The sequence below is a fragment of the Elgaria multicarinata genome, chromosome 1 (assembly GCF_023053635.1).
Source record: "Elgaria multicarinata webbii isolate HBS135686 ecotype San Diego chromosome 1, rElgMul1.1.pri, whole genome shotgun sequence".
NCBI lineage: Eukaryota > Metazoa > Chordata > Lepidosauria > Squamata > Anguidae > Elgaria > Elgaria multicarinata.
Genome location: NC_086171.1, coordinates 177,775,311 through 177,794,710, shown reverse-complemented (window position 1 = coordinate 177,794,710; position 19,400 = coordinate 177,775,311). Strand labels below are relative to the sequence as shown.

The 19,400-nt window shown below is 44.4% G+C and overlaps 1 protein-coding gene across 3 annotated transcripts in view; it reads left to right on the top strand.

The window, feature by feature from the left end:
* The first annotated feature begins 4,775 nt into the window (after positions 1-4,775).
* SYT2 (synaptotagmin 2) overlaps positions 4,776-19,400 on the top strand; it is a 179,611-nt gene continuing 164,986 nt past the window's right edge. For 2 of the 3 annotated variants that reach the window (XM_063144040.1, XM_063144014.1), the window contains exon 1: positions 4,776-5,004. The gene's annotated coding sequence lies outside the window, so the exon portion shown is untranslated. The remainder of the gene's footprint in view (positions 5,005-19,400) is intronic. The other variant, XM_063144032.1, reaches the window with a different exon arrangement.

Genomic DNA, 19,400 nt, shown 5'->3' with positions numbered 1-19,400 from the left:
CAGCAAATAACCTACATAAAACACAACACAGCACACAAACACCATTAAAATCATAATTCTAAATCGCAAATATGTTTAGTTTTTTTAATGGTTTTTAATGCTTTATGTGTGTATGTTCTGTGTTTTAGAATTTTAAATTTTGTATACTCGTTTTTATCTCAATTTTAGAATTTCTGTAAACCGCCCAGAGAGCCCTGGCTATGGGGGCGGTATATAAGTGTAATAAATAAATAAATAAATAAATAAATAAAATAATACACTGAAACTATCAGCACAATTATCACCATCATCAACAACAAAATACAGCAATTTGCCTATACCCCCAAAACTTGCACAAATAAATGCATTTTTATCTAGTGCCTAAAAGATAGTGGTGGCCACAGTCCTTAAGGGCACCACTAGCAGAGCCCCTGAAGCCAATTTTAAATCCCAGGTCATTCAGTACTGAGTAAGATGGTTCTTCAAGTACTTGGACCCTGAGGCACTTTGGGCTTTATACACCAGTACTAACAACTTGAATTGCACTCAATACTTCACTGGCAACCTGTACAGAGATTTCAAAACTGGTGTGATATATATCCATTCTTTTTTTTACAGTTGACATTGCACAACTAGGGGGCCTACTCATTTATATTTTATTTATTTATTTATCTATTTATTGTATTTATTTCCTGCCTTTTTTCTTCCAAGGAATCCAAGGCAGCATATATAAACCTCCTCCTCTCCATTTTATCCTCACAACAACAACCCTGTGAGGGAGGTTGGGATGAGCATCTGTGACTGGTTCAAAGTCACCCAGTGAACTTCCATGGCTGAGTGGAGAGTAAAACTCAGATCTCCCAGCCCAACACTCCAACCACTATACCACACTGGCTTATTTGGGAAGGCCTACATGTATGCTCCAGTTTTCAGTAAGGCTATATACATGGTAGGGAAGTTCTCACATGCCTGGGGCTCACTCCCGTCCAGTGGATAATCTACACAACAAGACTCATTGTGAACTTGCCTTGAGTGACCACAAATGGAATGGGAACCAGCTTGTGTTGTTGTGAATGAGATGTAAGGTTTTTTTTAGGGGTCGGTGTGAATTGACATCAAAATGTGTTACATGTTGTACAACAATTTAAAACCACTGACAAAATGTTGATGAAATAATTTATAACTGAAAACTGATTTCTTAGAGTTTGGGCCAAATCCTAGAGCATGTAAGAGCAGCACTCACAGTGTAAATAGGTGTGAGGTAGAGGAATACAAGTTCATTCGCAGGTACTTCTTCTGACAAAGCATTTCAGCCTGCTGAAAGCTTAAATGAAAGAATCCAAAAAGGATCAGTAATAACAGCAGCCTAGTAAGAGGAAACACTGCTGAACTTTGAAATTCTAATTATTGTCCCTTAGTAAAGAACATAGACCTTTTAATTTATTCCATCAAACAATCTCACAGCATCATCAATCCCATTCTTTTCTTTCTTCTGTCCTCCCAATTTCTAGATGTTCAAGGGCTTATTAGAAATAAGACTCAGAAAAATGGCAGTGTGAGAATCTGTACAGAAATCTGTGTTGTACATCAAATTTGAGGGTTCAGTTATATTAGTTTTCCTAGTAAGTACATGCAAGGGAGTTCACTGTCAAGATGACTGTAGTAACACTTGCCACTGATTAGTTGAGCAAAAACAGAGTGGCCTGTTCCTCTCCCCAGTATAGAAAAAAGAACTTTTGGCTTAAACGACACTGGGGAATTTGCTGAGATAACAAGTAATATATTTCACATCTTGATAATTCCCCCAAACACTCCAGTTTGATTCCATCATTTGTATTTAACGGCTTCTTGCTATATGGGACAATGCTTATGCTGCCTGGAGATTTCTGCAGGGTAATGTGGCAAGGTACCTCTACACAAGATGCTGGCCCTCAAGAGCCATGTTCTGGAGCAATGTCTGCCTTGATATATATGTGTGTGTGTGTGTGTGTGTGTTTCCTTTTACTAAGCCTTTTAGCCAGATTGCTTCTGAGGTTTACTCAAACTCACCCAGCCCTTCCCTGCAGAAGGGTGAAACACTAATATCATTAAGCATACAACACTTATGCTTTGTTCTAGTTGGAGATTAGAACTAAATGTTTAAAGCAAGAACATTATGGAAAGGGTAGATTTCATCAGAAGCTGCTGCAGCTAGAACCAGGAACTCCATTTCTGGTTGCTGCTGCCCCATGGGGGATAGTCACAAAGCCACGGGACTATTCCCTGGACAGTAGTATTATATGGAAAGGAGGATGAGGGCTCCTGTATCTTTAACAGTAGCATAGTAAAAGGAATTTTAGCAGGTGTCATTTGTATGCATGTAGCACCTGGTGAAATCCTCTCTTCCTCACAACAGTTAAAGCAGCAGGAATCTTGTCCTCTTTTGTACCTGGTCAAGAGGGCAGGGATCCTGTATCTTTAATTGTTGTGATGAAGAGGGAATTTCATCAGGTGCTGCATGTATACAAATGACACCTGCTGAAATCCCCCTTTCTATGCAACTGTTAAAGATACAGGAGCCTTGTCCTCCTTTCCATATGGTCACCCTAGTGCAATAGGTACTTCCTAGGTTCTGGGATGTCTCCAGTCCTAGCTGCCCATTGGATATGCCTGATCTGCAAAGACTATAGTGACTTCCAAGGTCAGATTGGAACTTGCCTGGATAACAGCAGTATTCACTGCATGTAGTGCCTGGCAGTGCAATCCTATACATGTCTACTCAAAAGTAATCCCCATTGAGTTCACTGAGACCTATTCCCAAGTAAGTGTGTATAGGATTGCTGTCTTCACCTTCTAGTTCTTGGTTCCTGTCTGTGACTGCCTATGTCCCAGGGACACCTTTTGAGGAGACCTTTGAGATATTTGGTACCATGATGGTGTTCTGAGGAGTTCCTATCAGAAGTCATAGAAATGGAAAATAGGTAAAGTTGATAAGAGAGCAGGAGACCTTTGATGTCCCAGGGTGGTAGAATTAAAACACCCCCTACCATAGTTCAGGCTAGCATTTCCCAGGTATTTCATCAAGGAGAGTCATAAACAGAATTTTGTCCTAGATTAGGACCCACCTATCAGGTCTCAAAACAAAAGTTATGGCCATCAATCACTCTCACCAGACTGCCAAAACAGTCATTGCCAATTGCTTGGCAACAAAAATCCCATCACCTGTGGGGGAATCTCAATCTCACATGTGGGAATTGCTTGACTTAGGTGACCACAGGCAATTCACAAAATGCAAATCTTATTGCCCACTTCTACAGACTGCCTAAAACTTGTTCTCTGCCCATTGCCAAAACCAATTCAGCAAAATAACCATGGAAGGGCTTCATATAAAAAATGGGCTCATTTTCAGGTGTTGAGATTTTATAGGTAGTGGTTCTCAGAAAGATGTATTATTATTATTATTTATTTATTTATTTATTTATTTATTTATATAGCACCATCAATGTACATGGTGCTGTACAGAGTAGGGACAAGTGATCAATAACTGTTGATATTGAGCTATGTCAGAAGATGAGTCCTCTGGCAGCATAGAATATTCTCTTTTATCCTCAGATAAAACTCCTTTCACTGCCCTGAGCCCTTGGTATAAAGTGGGCAATAAAACAAAAGAAATACTCCAGGATTAACTCACAAAGGGTGATCCTCCTGGGGGGTGGGGAGGAAGCTGTAGTACATAGGAACAGATACAAAATACTCTCATGCCAATCTGTGTCACCATCCAGTTACCAAGCCCATGGATCAGGGCCTTACTGAGTAGCTTCATAGGGATTTCAACCAGTGAGAAGTTTTCTCTGGATAAGATTCAAAAATTCTTGAGTGATGGACAATTTTAGCACAGAATATGGTAGGCTCTCTCTCTCTCTCTCTCTCTCTCTCTCTCTCTCTCTCTCTCTCTCTCTCTTTCAGTAACCCATCCCTTGCATTTTATCCATGTGGATGGCTAGTTTTGGAGTGAAAAAGTTGTGAACCACTGGCATGCTCCACAAATGACATCGTCAGCACAATGCAGAAATTAAGAAAGACCCGGGTGCTATTTGCTGGTGCTTGGGAGAGGAATGTTACGGATGCATTATCTGCTCTGAGCTAAAGACTTACCAAGAGCTTGGCGCTGTATTATTATGCCAAGAGAAATGAGAGTCCTACCTATGTGCAATGCAATGGAATATTTCAATGGGAAATATGACGGGCCTATTCCTAATCGCAGCCCCCTCTCTGACCTTGAGTGGAGCTTAGACGATACCCTTGTTATGTTTCCTTCCCCTTAATTTACAGGTGTCGGTGCATAGGAGACTTCCGTCTGCTACCGCTGTCTGTGTTTTCTGAACAGCACTGCAAAGCCTCCCTTGCGTATCCATGCACGATCACTGTAAATCCCGTTTCCCCTCCTTGGGGGTATTGATATCTTCACTGCCTGCAATAAAGCAGTCACTAACACGCACACACCTCACGCAGGGCTCACACACAGTTTTCCCTCCGACCACGCTCGCCCTCCCGCGCCCCTCCTTCCCGCTGCCACTGCCACTGCAGCTGACTTAGCAGGCTTTTCCATTGATCCGGCAGGCTTCCCCCTTCTCGCTCGCCTGACTCAGACTGCAAAGCTCAGCAAGTCTCGATGCGGGCTCTTGGAAAGGAGTTGGGATGGAGGGGCGGGGCTGAAACCGCCCTCTGGGGTTGGCTAGTGAACTGCACCACCGAGGAGCCGAAGCAGGGCGGGGTGGGAGCGCGGGAGGGGGGGGGACCGCGAGCCCCCTTCTCAATTAATGCAGGCGCTTTATTCTGGTGAGCAGCCTCTCCGCCAATGAGGTGGGAGCTCTGCAGAAGACAGCGACGCACGGGAGCCCTGGAGGGGCGAGTGGGAAAAGCAACTGCAGCATTTGCAAGGACTGACCCGCCGGCTCCGAGTCTTCAGCCCTCCTCGGACAGTCCGTGCGCGCGTGCGCGGGTGTGAGTGTGCGCGCGCGCGTGTCTCCCCGCACCAGCAAGCGAGTAAGTTTCACTTTCCTCCTTGTTCTTTGCTTGCTTCTGTTTGCCCAGATGCCACTTTAGGGGTGGATCACAAACTAGGTTTCCCTTTCTCTCCGTCGGGGGGTCCCCTAAGCCTCAGCGGGGCTTTGAGACCAAAGGCTGGGACGGGGAGAGTGAGACATCACGCGAACCCAAAAGCAAGCGCCTCGCCTGGCTTCTCGTTCTCTGCAGCGGGTTAGTTAGCGGAAGAAGTGCCGGGGTCACGCCGACCCGAGCGGGGCTTTCACGGGAAGGAATCTGTCCTCAAGCAGCGAAGTAGAGCGTTCGCTGTCCGTGGTGCTGACTGGACGGTCTCCCGGTCTCGGTTTGCCGAGAGTGCTGAATGGACAGCTCCCGAGGTGTTGGGGGCTGCTGGGGCAGGATCGCGGAAGGGACACCCACCTTGGTGCATTCGGAATGAGAACACTGATCAGCGGTTCACTTCTGATTGGTGCAGAGCACAAGAAAGCGGGTTGTACTGTAGGAAGCAAGCCTCGGAGATGAGGAGGGGGCGCGGGGAGACTCCATCCGTCCGAGGTTGTTACAATCTGTTCAAGGCAGAGTGTCCCCAGCGCCTGACCTAGTGGGCAGACTGAAGATGTGGTCGAAGCTGCCAGCTCCCCTCTGTCCCATCAAGGTTAAAATCAAGACAGTTGCAGATCAGGCAAGCAAAGATACCAAAAGGGGATATTTTGCACATATAGCCACACACCTACGACCTGTCCTGTTTCAGGGTCGTGACAATACTGCAGTTTGGGTGTCAGGCATGCAATGGGTCTCTGTCACCTGGCTCTGCAGCACTTTGGCTTTAGATCCCACTAGTGTGCTCAGATATTGGTGCAATGTGTCCCCTGTGAATATATAGCATGCTTCTCTGGAGGGAGCACTTTACTAACTTTCCTGGCATAGGAAATGCATGGATCCAAAATTTAGATTTCAAATCCAATAGATGTGAGGTTTCAGGAAGGGCAAGAAACCCCTTTTGAAGTGGATTGGATCCATTAAATGGTGATTCAGTCTAAGAACATTTGGCGCCTTTGCATTTTTCTGATCTACACCTGTTTGCAATAGTTGAGGGAAGGAATCACACTCCCTAACATTGCTCAAAAGATATGCTGACTCAGCCCTCCCTGCCACTGTTTGGCAGGGTATGATGGCCCCCCAAAGGGAAGAATGGATTGTATTGGACACAGAACAATCCACTGCACCAAAAGCCAGATGCGTCAGTGTTCAAATATCTCCAATCATAGAGGAATCCAGGAAGGGAAAGGGGGAATTTGTGAAAAAGGAAACGGGTCACTGCATGTGACACAGTCTGAGGCAAGTAAACTAGGATGGGTTCTCTACCCAGGTGGAACTTGTCGAAAGTAACTTCTCAAGCAACCACTACCTCCGTTGTTACCTTCGGCAGGTTCAACCCAGTGTTGCACAGAAATATACGTATGGACCATGGTACTGAATTTCTCCATGTGCTTGTGTACACAGGTACACAACCACATGGAGAAAGGTTCACATGAAATGGGCAGTACACACAGTGAGACAGCACCCATCTCCATAACTGCATCTGTCTGGGACAGCACACCGAGGAATTGTGGGGATGGCTGCCAGCTCTCTGCATATACCACTCAGTTAATACAAATGGTTCTTCACACAGTCATTTACCTGTGCCCATGACTGCATAGAGAAATCCAGTAATGTGACATTCAGTGCAATTGGATCTTTGGATAAATGGACAGGGGAAGCTTGGAGTCACGTCTATAGCTTCTGTTTTGAAAAAAAATGCAACCCTTGGACTGCAGGATGAGAACTCTGGGGATGAATCTGCTGATTGTTTGCTGGATGGCTGGCACAGGGCAAGTCACTTTCCAAGCTCCCAGTCTATTATAGCTCTGGAGTGCTTACAAGATGAGATGGGAGATAACGATTTTCCAGCTCCTGAGTCATTAGCTCCGTCTGTTCCTGATAAGGCCTAGCTCACCCTTCTTACTGCAGTCTCCTCTTGGAACACACATACAGTCTCAGCCAGCTTGCTGTCATTGGCTCCAGACCTAGATGGCCTCATTAGATGGGTGTCTGGCTGCTTTGAACTCCAGAAGTACAGATCTGAGCAGCATTAGGCTCTTGCCAAGGCTCCTGGGAAACTTTCCTGATGCTGCCATTGGTTGTATCTTCATCTCTCTCTCTTTCCCCATACACTTTACTGCTATCTATAATGGGAGTGCAATGAATCAATGTGCCCTCTCTGGATGCTGTGATGCTCAGAGATTCTCAGTTATTAGGGAGTTCTGGCACCAGAAAAGCCCAGAGTAGATAAAACAAGAAAGAAAGCATTTTATGGAGCTGTCCTTGAAAGGACCTATACAACCATTTAGGTGTATAGTCCTATAGTCTTCTCCTAGACAATTTTTCATCCATTGCCTCTATAAGCAGTTCCTTATCCAAACATGAGTTTTTACCTAGGGGTGGGGGTGGGGTGAGCATTTTAGTATTGTTGTGTGCATGTGTGTGGAGGGGAGAGAAATCCTGAAGTATGGTATGATTGGTTATTTTCCTGTGAACATTGGAAAGCGGTCATGTGTGAAGCACCCTAAGTTTTATATGAGCATCAAGTCTGGTACAGATACTGAGGGTGGGGGAATACATGAGGATGGGAGGGGGTTTGATATGCATGCCCTTAATCCTCAGTGCTGGGTTTAGCTCCAGTTAATTTGTAGATGCATGAACCTGTATAGAATGATGAACACCATGAACTCTGTATACTGCAGGTGGTTCAGACACTTTGCAAGGAGTGTGTTTATCCTTGAGCCAGAGGTGCATATGTTTATAGCTGAGGAGATTTTGTAGTGTGGTGTGCATGTGCTTAGCTATATTTATGCTGGTCTCAGGAAATGCGCATGGGAGATTGTGAAATCGGTGCTTGGATTGCACTGTAGTACGTGCCAATGCACCCAGGATTTTCTGTATCCCATTGTCATTATATTCTTTATGTATCTGGAAAGGACCAATGCACAGGGGTATGCATTTGTGTATGCTATGCTAGGCTCAGTGCATGTTTGAGGACAGAGGAAATCATTGAAGAATGCCAATATTGGGGATGCATGAATGTAAAAGCATGTAAGGAAGAGGCAGCATCCTTGCGGTACGAATGTCGCACTGAGATTTTGAATATCAGGAGAGCTTCAATTCAGGTTCCAGACTAACCTTTCCTATAGAAGATGCCATGGCATCACAGTCCAGATGAAATATCCCTAGTATGGATGACTGTTGTGAGAAAAATTCTATCAACTTTCAGTAATCTCTGAAAGTAACTGGGAATTAATGACCAGTTTTGTGCTGCCTGCGTTGTTTCACTATATCCATCTCATTATATAGCAAGGGGATTAAGTTACCCAGATTTTGCTCCATTCCTTGACACCCCATTCCATCCCATCATCTTTGTAGAGCACCCAGAAAGCTGAAAGCAGTTGAAGGTCTTATGTTTTCTATAAGTAAGTACAGTATGTGTTAGTCAGTGTCCAGTGTGGCACCTGAACTGTGGCATTCCGGAAATTGGCAATATTTGAACAGGGCAAGGGAATTACCTCTGAAGATGAGATCCAATGACATCTAGGATAGGTATGTGGCTATTTTGAGCTTCTTTCCTCCAGCTGCCTCAGCTGGTCCTTTTCCCTCTGATGTTCTTTCTGCAGCAGTGTCCCATGTATGTCAGGCTGAATAAATCAGTGTTTACCAAGTCTATCACCTGTTGATAGCAAATATGTAACACCTGGCAGTGTGAATGACTTTCTTTGGAAGCTCAAAGCCTTCTGCAATATGGTCTTCCTCTTACTATTTCAGTGATCAACAGGGAAAATGAGGCATGGGAGCCAATAGTTATTTCCCAAAGGCTGCCTAACAAAGCAGTCCCTGGGAGAATCCTTCTTCCAATTTGTTCAGGCCACATCCTTGCAAGGGACAAAAGCAAATCAAATGGTCAAGGGTTGCCTCAGAGTGGGTAAATATCCCTGTCAGGAGTGCAAGGTGGTGTTATGCCACTGGAGAGGGCTGAAGTAGTCCCACAAGGAATGAGGCAAAACATTCCATTCCCTTCAGACCAAAATGCTGTAACACATTTTCTTGAAATATGTCTGCATGGCCCATGATATTAACAGCAACAGTCAGGGGATCAATAAGCATGCTATTACTCTAGGATGGAGAAAACCTACACTGAGCTACTTCCATTCAGTGAGCAGGCTCAATGCAGGAACTGGGCTGAGCACACTGGGAATCAAAAGGAACCTGGTTGGTTCCTCTGGGGGCACCTCTTTGCAACACACATACACATCTTTCACAGTTCAATGGTGTTAAACTCAAGCTCATTTATTTCAATGGGTTTAAGGTCAATTAACTCTGGGTTAGACTATGGTCATAGAGCTTCAAAGCAAAGCCAGGTCCTGATGTTGCAGCAGAAGCACAGCATGGGTCCTTGGTCCACTATAAGGCACCTGTCAACCTGGAGACATTAACTTTTAGCTTAGCCTTCCCCCACCTGATGCCCTCAAGAGGTTTTAGACTTCAACTCCCATCAGCCTTGGCCAACATGGCCAATCATTAGGAACCCAGGAGGTGCAGTCCAAAGCACCTGGAGAGCACCAGGTCACTGTTGGAAGAAAATGGGAAGAAAGAAGGAAGACTTTACATCTGTGTGAGTGATAAACATGTGGTAACATTCTGGCTTCAAAGTGTGAAAGTTCCAGGCTCAGTCAAGAGAACTGGGCTCAATGACTTTTGTCAAGCAGAAGGATCCAACTATTCAAGCTCATGGAGATGATAGTTTGGAGATGAGGCTTCATGTGTTTGTCTCCAAACAATCATCACAGTCCATGACAGACCTCTGCTAATGATTTGGTGTCTTTCACATTTCAAGAGCTGTAGTGGCAGGAGAAATGGAACAGAGTAGACAGATGACTATAGGCATAGAACTGGAGCAGTCTTGAGAGCACATGACAAATTTGGAACATAGGAAACTGGTCCATCTAGCCCTGTATCGTTGACATGGATTGCCAGTAGCTCTCCAGGGTTTCAGGGAGGGTTTCCCCCTTGGCCCTATCTGGAGAAGCCAGGGATTGAACCTAGGATGTTCTGCATGCAAAGCATGTGATCTAGCACTGAGCTCCCACCCTGCCTGCTTTGCATTGCTATGGGTGCCAATTTGAATCCCAATACAACCTCTGCCAAAGGGTCTAGGTGCACTGTACCTTTAGAGGGTTGGGCTATCAACATCATTAGCTAAATGGAGCATCCATGTTAGGTAGAGGCAGTATACCTCTGAATGCCAGACTTGGGATAAACAACTGTGTGTGTGTGTGTGTGTGTGTGTGTGTGTGTGTGTGTGTTTTACCTTTGTATCTTATTTGTGAATATCCCAGAGGCATCTGCGGCTGGATACTGTGGAGAAGAGGATGCTGCATTAGGCAAACTCTTGGTCTGATCCAGCAGAGCAATTCTTATGCTCTGGTTCACCTGCTGCACAAACCTTGCCTGTACATCTTATGTATTTCTCCTGCCAGGTGTTTTGATCCACAGGAATGCCTAATATCAAGGTGTAGCAGTGGGTGGGGGAACCTCAGGCCCAGGGGTGAAACCTAGCCCTCTTGAGATCCAAATGGAGCCCCTAAGTTCCCCCAGTGGCTCCACCCCTTTTCTCCACCCATCAAATTTGGTAGTTTCCTTGCTTTTATGCAGTTCTTTTCCCATTCGTAAAGGTTGAAATGCTTCCCCAAAGCCTTAGTTGGCAGTAAGAACTTTAAGCTAAAATACGCTGGTATTTTTGTTTTTGGCCCCACCCCTTTGCCTTTGGCCCACTCGCCACTGGAATCTGGCCCCTGAGAACTTCTCTGAAATTGAATTCAGTTTTTGGGCTGGAGGAGGTTTCCCAACCTTCATGTATCATGTAGCTTTGGGTGATGACAGTACACCTCCTGATTCCTGCTTTTGTACAGCTTCTTGGGACTGTATGAACCAGGGACCTGCATTCATCTTGAGAGACCCCAAAATCTTTGAATTCTAGACAGCAACCCCCCAACCTCCACAAAATCTTTCCATCACTGTCCAAACATTCCTATGAATGACATTCCTCATGAGTCCTGATCTGTGCCAGCTTACAAAAGCTCCTGAAGAACCATACTGTTTCCATAGTGGTCTGAGTATCTTCAAAATGTTAAAAGGGTGGGTCTCATGTAGCCTATTAAATGATGTTCTATTAGACATAGGCACCTATTCTGTTCCCCAAAACTTCTGGGAAATATTAGACATAGGCACCACCACATTCCTTGCTGCAATTTTTCTTCCTCTACCTGCACTGGAAATGGTGTGTATGGCAGGGGGTCAGCTGCCATCTGCTGCATCACGTCTCACCAGTCTACCTCATTTGCTGAGGTTGCTGCAGTCTTCATACTGCAATAAGAACCAGTGTCGCTTTTCACAATTCCTATGTGCAGTGTATTTTAATGTCAAATTCTCAAGCCTCGGAATGGCTAAGGTACAGAATGTCACTTCCCCAAGGTCACACAGTAAAGAAGTGGGGCAGCTTGGGAGGTGAGCTCCTGTTGCCTTGATCTTCTCATTGATTAGGAACAGCAAGAACAGCTCTCCATCAAAGCATTTTGTCTAACGCTCACTTAAGTGGCCTTCACAAATTGTGCTCAAAGCTTCCCTGGGTATCACCTAGGAGCAGCATTGTTCCCATAAATGGAAATCATTACTGGCAAAACATCGTAGTACTGTCGTCAGCTCAAAAGCTGCTTTACTTACTCAGGTTTGGAGACCACATAATATGAATCATTTAATCCAACCCTTTCATTGTAGAGAGCCAGGGCCGGTGCTACCATAGAGGCCACTCAGGCGGCCGCCTAGAGCGCCAAGGTAAGGGGGGATGCCAAACGCCACACCAGGAAGCTGCTCTTCCACAGCGGCTTCTGGCCGGGCACACTGTTCCAAAGCCCCCCCCCCCAGCTTCGTTTCGGCTGGGCAGGCGAGATGGTGCCCCGCGCCCAAGTACACTGGGGTGGGGGTGGGTGGGTGAAAGCAGCTCACCTGCCTAGGGCGCAAAATAGTCTGGCACCGGCCGTGTAGAGAGCCACCTAATTTGCCTGCATCAAGAGCAGTGAGGGTTCCAGTTGAAGTAGGGTGAAGCTGAGCAGAGATTATTAGCATTCACCCAATTCCATAGAATAGCCAAAGTAGCTACACCAGTACTCTGCAGTTCAAGGCAAGAAAGCCATTTTATTTATTTATTTATTTATTTATTTATTTATTTATTTATTTATTTCATTTATATCCCACCTTTTTTCCTCCAAGGAACCCAAGGCAGCATACATAATCCTCCTCCTCTCCATTTTATCCTCACAACAACAACCCTGTGAAGTAGGTTGGGCTGAGAGTCTGTGACTGGCCCAAAGTCACCCAGTGAGTTTCCATGGCCGAGTGGGGACTATTACCTGGATCTCCTGACTCCCAGACCAACACCTTAGCCACTACGCCACGCTGGCTCGCAACCTGTCAAGGGAATTCAACCTGCCTAGGGAAGAGCTGTGTCATAGCACCTGCTTTCCATGCAGAAGGTACCTGGTTCAATCCCCAGCATCTCCAGGTAGGGTAGGAAAAAATCTCCTGCATGAAACCCTGGAGAGGTGCTGCCAGTCAATGTCAACAATATTGAGCTAGATGGAACAAGGGCCTGATGCTATATAAGGCTGTTTCATATGTTCCTATCCTATCAGATAGATTGGTTTGTTTTCTCTCATTTATAAGGATACTACAATATATCATGACCATAATTATTGTTAGTGATGAGTGAGCGCCACACAGCTTGATTCAGGTCTGGCTTGGCAATTATAAGTTTGATCTGAGAACATTAAGGCTAGAGCAAAACACATGAATCAGCACCTTGGATAGCTCCTGTAGTGTTCAAACTGGTTATGACTAAAACCCAGAGAGGTTCACAACCCCACTGACCAAAGCCAACAGCCTCCATTGGTAATACCCCCTGGGAATGGTAGTTCCCACAACTAGCCATGTGACACAGAGCTGTATGGAAATTCAAACACTGCCCACTCCCAAAACAATCAGAACTGAACACATGAGAGGATTTTAGATCTGGATGGGGGTACAGTAACCATATGTTGGCAAAAAATGATCAAAAAGATTCCATTTACTCAAAGAGGGAACTTACTTGGTTGGGTGATTTGGTCACATGGTCTGCAGCCACCTGTGAGAGTTTCATTAAGTGGAAGAGGTTAGCATGAAAGGATGTCTGCATATGAGCCTGCACAGCAGCTGGCTTTGTAGTTCAGATAGGTTTTGCAGTGATCAACAAGAGTTTCAGTGAGAGCTGAGCATTGGTAAGAAACCACTTGGAGTCATGATAACAGACTTCTGTGCATGCATCTACAAAACAGCCCAGTCACCTTGAACACTGAGCATGCATGTGCAGAATCTCATTTTCCATTCCAAGCCAGCTGTCAACTCATAATACATTTGAGCATTCTGATTGGGGCAAATTAATATTCTGAACTTTGGCAGCAACTTTAATTTGCACCAATATCACTGGCTCCATGATGGCTGAAATACCAATCAGATGGTAAGTTATTGCTAAGCTGTTCCACCACGCCTCAGTCCACCTGTTCATCATCTGTATACACAGGTGCTCACAATGCTGCTATACCGGAGATGCTGATGGTGGGACTTGATGCCAGCATAGTACCAGTAAACCACAGTGTGCCAGGCTGACTCACTACACTGGCATACAAAGTCCTATTTTGCAGATGCAATGGTCGCTGTGCTTCAAACTACTACTTCGCTGGCATTGTAACATATAGGCTCAGGTTGGAAGGGATTCGGAGACAAAATGAGTTGTGTTAGAAGTCCCTGCTGCCTCTCAGTTTAGGGTGAGATCAGTTCAGCCCATTCCACTATGAGTTTTTCCAGAAATGAAATGGAAATAGATCCCAGATAACCCAAACATAGCTATCCTAGACCACTGATCCAAATAATATCAACCAGATGCAGGCAATCTTTGTGGGCCATGGGCACATTTGGCAATTTGAGAAATTTCCCTGGGCACCACCACAAAATGGCTGTTATGGGAGATGCCAGGAAAGGTGTCTAGGGGTGCAGTGCTGCCCATGAGCAACCTGTTGCCTACCCCTGTTTAGCACATTGTGCTTCCTAAAGTAATAATAATAATAATAATAATAATAATAATAATAATAATAATAATGCAAAGCATTTATATAATGTTTAAAGCCAGTTTCATACATTGTTTCAGTTACCAATACAACATCCTTACCAGGCAGACCAATATTATTATCCCCACATTATGGCTGCCCATAACAGAGAAGCTTACTTTATGATCAATACGCTAATCCTTCTCTTTATCCCTTTATGGATTGGTTTTGCCATACACTTACTTGTGTGACTCTCTTCTTGACTATGTTTAGCCACAGGTTCTCTAGTGAATTTGTGGCTAAGTTGAGATTGGAACCTGGAAAGGAAAATCCACCTTAACACCTCACACTCTTAGCTGCTACCATTACATCAGGCTCACTCTCAGCATGGCATTTGATGATGAATCCTAATAACTGAGTTATCACCATGACTAACTGCTGTGTCTCAGATGCAGTGGTTAATTTGTCTTCATGGCTTCTTTAATCTATAATGGGATTTTGATAACATCAAATGTCCTCAAGTAATGGACAAACTAAACTTGGTACAATTACCAGTTTATTAATAAAATCTTGGACGATAATCTAGATCACACACAGCTTGAATCGCCAGGGTACCTGTACCTCAACAGTAAAAACATTTGTCTCCAGAATACTTTGTCTCCCACCTATAATGCTTTGTAGCAGAAGTAGTTTTTCCTTTCAACTAACCAACATGTTTGCATGCCAAAGTACAGCTGGCCTGGATCCAGGGCTTTTGAACTGCAAGCCAACTTGGCCAACCTTCAATTCATTCAATTATGACTCAGCATTAAAAACACATACAATGTGGCCGGTAGACCCTTCATCTCCCACAGAGCAAGGAGACCAGATGTAGCTTCACTTTACTTACTTAGGCACACACACTGTATATGATGGCTGTAATTCTCCCTATGACACTGTTGTAAATTTCTTTTCAGATGTTTCTATTTCTATAATGTTTTGAGCCTTCACGACTCACAGAAAATAAAGTCTGAAGTATAGAGCAGCCTTCCCTAGCCTGGTGCACTCCAGCTGTGTTGGACTATGGGCATTTCTACATGATGCTCCAATCCCACACTTTTATCAAGGCTTTTTCTTCCAGATTTCTTGCAAGATTAAGATTGGCTTCTTTTCATGTGGTTTTACCCAGGGATTTTCTTTCTGGACAAATTCTATATGTTTCATTATGCCACCATTAGATGGAGCTGTGGTTTAGTCACAAATTATAGCAGGATTTCGGAAATATACTGGAAATTTATTGTGTTTCAAAGTGTGATGAAATCTCTTAATGCATTTTACCTGTTGAGAATAAAGCTGCTAAAATGGGCAGAAAGCATGGGAGGGGCCTAAATGTTGACAATGTTGTGGGTCATTTATGCAAAAAAATGTAAATAAGCCACAATAAAAGCCTTGTGTGGAGACACTCTACAACTTCCAGCACTGGACTAAACTGATCTCGCCTCAAACTGAGGGCGCCAGGTTGGCGGATGCTGCTCTAGAGTAGAATGCTTATTGTGGATTTGCTGATGGTGGGGACAGAAAAGAGGGAAAGCAGGGTTTCCCCCAAACTTCTCACCTTACACTCCAGTTGCCCTGCCTCCCAGAGTTCCTAAACTTATAAAAATGTCAATAAGAGCTGAAAGCACTTCTTTAAATTGCTATAAATTATCTATAAAAGGGCCTATATATGTTATACAAATATTATTTAAAATATTATATATTCAACTGCATTGATAGCACAACCATAGCATTAGCGTGAGTTGGCAGAGAAAAGAATGAAGCCACAGTGCAGCAATTTAAAAGAAAATCAAGTTTCCTTTAAAACAAACCAGAAACAGCACAGCATTTAAACAGAAAACAAAGAAAATGCTTCTAAATGGCAAAAAAGCATTTCAAGTAGAAAAATACAAGAATCTTTAGATGAATCCTTTCACTTTCTGACTTAGCTCTCTCTTTATAAATGATTGTACATAATGGTTATAATTTCTCTTTTCTGACATCGTTGTAAGTTTCTGCCTAGCAGGGTCACCAACACTTATATCAGGGGAGGTTGAACCTCAGGCCCATGGGCCAAATGTGGCCTGCCTGCCTGCAGTACCAATCTGGCCCCTGGGGATCCCCAGATGGCCACACCCTCTTCCCATGGCCACACCTTCTTTCCCCTGACTGCTAAATGTTTGTTGGTTTCCCAGCTTTTGAGCAGATTTCCCCCCATTCTAAAGGTGAAATCCTTTGCATGTTTAGATGGGGAAAAAGACCTACAATTCCCAACATGCCCCAGCCAGCATGGTTGGCTGAGGCATGCTGGGATTGTAAGCTTTTTTGTCTGTCTAAATTTGCATAGTATTGCACCCTAAAACGTTAAAATGCCTCTCCTGAGGTTTTACCTTTAAGCTAAAATGTGCTGGTAATTCGGGGGATTTGGCCTTTCGCATTCAGCCCCACCCACCATGGGAATGCAGCCACCAAGAGCGTTATTGAAATAGAATTTGGACCTTGGGCTGAAAGGTGTCCAATACCCTTAATTTACATGTTTCCAAGAATCTTTTTCAAAAAGTCTCAGGGGCTCTTCACATGAGTGAAATAAGGCACACTTGTGACTAGCTACTCATGGAGGTTTGTGGGTCTTTTGACAATGACGTCAACCTCTTGCATGTCTCCTGTGCCTTCCCCAGGTTATTCCATTCTAAAAAATATCCTGGATATCCTGGTTCTTCTGAAATATCATGGGATTTACTACCATGTACAGCTGAAATTGCACTGCAAAGCACCCACTAGAGGGTGCTTCCCATTCAAGGCTATGAAGACCAAATAGGGGGAATTTCCCTATTTGAGGGGGAATTTCCAGTTATAGGCCATGTGGTCACCCCTCTGTGCCCATGTAATGCAGCCTATTACAACTGCACAAGAAAAGCAGGAAGCAAAGCCCTGGTAAGACAACACAATTTTGCCTTAATCTAAAGAAGCCCTCCATGTTTGAGGACAGGGGCTATAGGGACATGTTAGTCCCAAAACAAAGAAACTGGAAGCTTACTCCATAGTCAGTCAGTCAGGGCCAACTGTACTCTCTCGAATTTTCCAGATCCTTCCCTTAATAGTCAAAGAGAGACGAGACGGCCAACCCCTTTTAGAACTGGACTGATCTAAACTGGATCTGGCTATGCCACACCAGGCTTATAATTGCTACTCAGAGATGCTGATGCCACTTTGAGGTCTCACCTCTTCATGCAAAGGAAGGCACATTTGAACCAACTGTTGAACAATTAATTAGACTGAGAAGAGATACAGGGGTGCTTCTCACCCTGGTATTTCTCTGGCAGAAATTAGGAAATTCCTGTAAAGCAAGGATGTTCAAAACCAAGCTGGCAGCACTTAACTAACAGAATGGAGAGTGATGTGGTGGAGGGTGGAAAGCTTCTGTTACTGATCCATAAAGGCAATTAAAACAGCCATACTGGCCAAAAGGCTGCTCATGAATGGGTTTGGGGGCAGGGCCAATGGTGTAGTGGAGCCAGGGCTTGCAGGAATGCAGTGCCGACACTTCTTTATTAGCAGGGATGCTGATGTCATCTGCCACCCCTCCCTTCCCCCAGACATCCTTCTGAGCTTAGCTGCAATCCTCCTAAAAACTGCTAGAAGTTGTTTATTGATATGGATCAAACATCACTGCCTGCATTTTTGAACTCTCCTTGGCAGCATGGCTAAGGGGGCTGCCATAAAGTGTGCCTGTAGTTCAACATTTACCACTCCACCACAGGGTGGCTGGCTTAAGAAACCTGGTGCTGGTCAGGTTGACTAGGGATGCTTCCAGATGGAAGACTCCTTGCATTACCAATCAAAATGCATTGTTGTTGTTATGTTTATATGTATCCCACCTTTTGTCCAATGCTTTCCCCACTCTTCTTCCTTAACAGATTTTTTTTCTGACAAGAAAAAAAAAAAAGTCAGGAGAAGTGATGGGAAACCACATGAGCACCATCAGATGAGTGTTTTATAGCATGCTCATTATTCAGCACTCACAGATTTTCACGGGTCCTTTTCACGAGCTCCTCCTCCTTCCACTCCTTCTGGTCCTTTTCCCATTAAAAGAAAAAAAAACCTGCAGAAAGTCTGATCTTTTCTCCTACAGCAAAATGAGCCACCACTTCCTGCTGTGTGCAGGAACATCAGCTGGATAAAAGTGCCCACTTCAATTGGCCATATGTTTTTTGTTTACTTCCTCTTTCTTCAGCATGTGAAGAAAGAGGAAGCTGTTCTTCCCTATTGTGAGACAATGGCATGAGGCAAAGTGATTGGAGGGAAACTCAATTCCTCCGCACCCCCGTCTGAAGAAGCTCAATGACATCTGGACCCCCTTTAAGATTCCATGAACAAGGCAGTGGAATTTCACACTAAAAGCCTCTGGAACTACTGTAAATTTCACAAATCTAGCCAGTCTGAAGCCATTTTCAGCACAACATTTTAAAGCTGTAACACACAAAAGCCAGTTTTGGGCTGTCCCAACACAATTTCCTTGGTCTTGCCTGAATGGCTTGAGAACTACAGTTTGGGCCTTAATTTTGCCATCTCTAAAAGGGAATTTACCATGATGTGATTTGGCCGGCTTACTTCCATGCTCAGAGCCTGAAGCAAGGTCAAGTGAAGGAAACATGTACAGATTTATTATTGCTTTTAAACTTGCATGGTATTCTCTTAGTTGCTGTTCTTCCCCCCAGTTCCTTATACTTGTCTGCTCTTATAAAGCTTTGTGTAGGCAGATCCTTTTCCACTCACCCAGATATGTAGGGTGACCATATGAAAAGGAGGACAGGGCTCCTGTATCTTTAACAGTTGCATAGAAAAGGGCATTTCAGCAGGTGTTGTTTATAAGCCTGCAGCACCTGTGAAATTACTTCTTCATCACAATAATTAAAGCTGCAGGAGCCCTGCCCTCTTAGCCAGATACAAAAGAAGTCAGGGCTCATGTAGCTTTAACTGTTATGATGAAGAGGGAAATTCACCAGGTGCTGCATGCCTACAAAAGACAGCTGCTGAAAAGCCCTTTTCTATGCAGCTGCTAAAGATACAGGAGCACTGTCCTCCTTTCCATGTGGTCACCCTAAGATATGTAGCCTGGCCACCCTAAAACTTGGGTTAAGGTCTGGACTCTTTAAA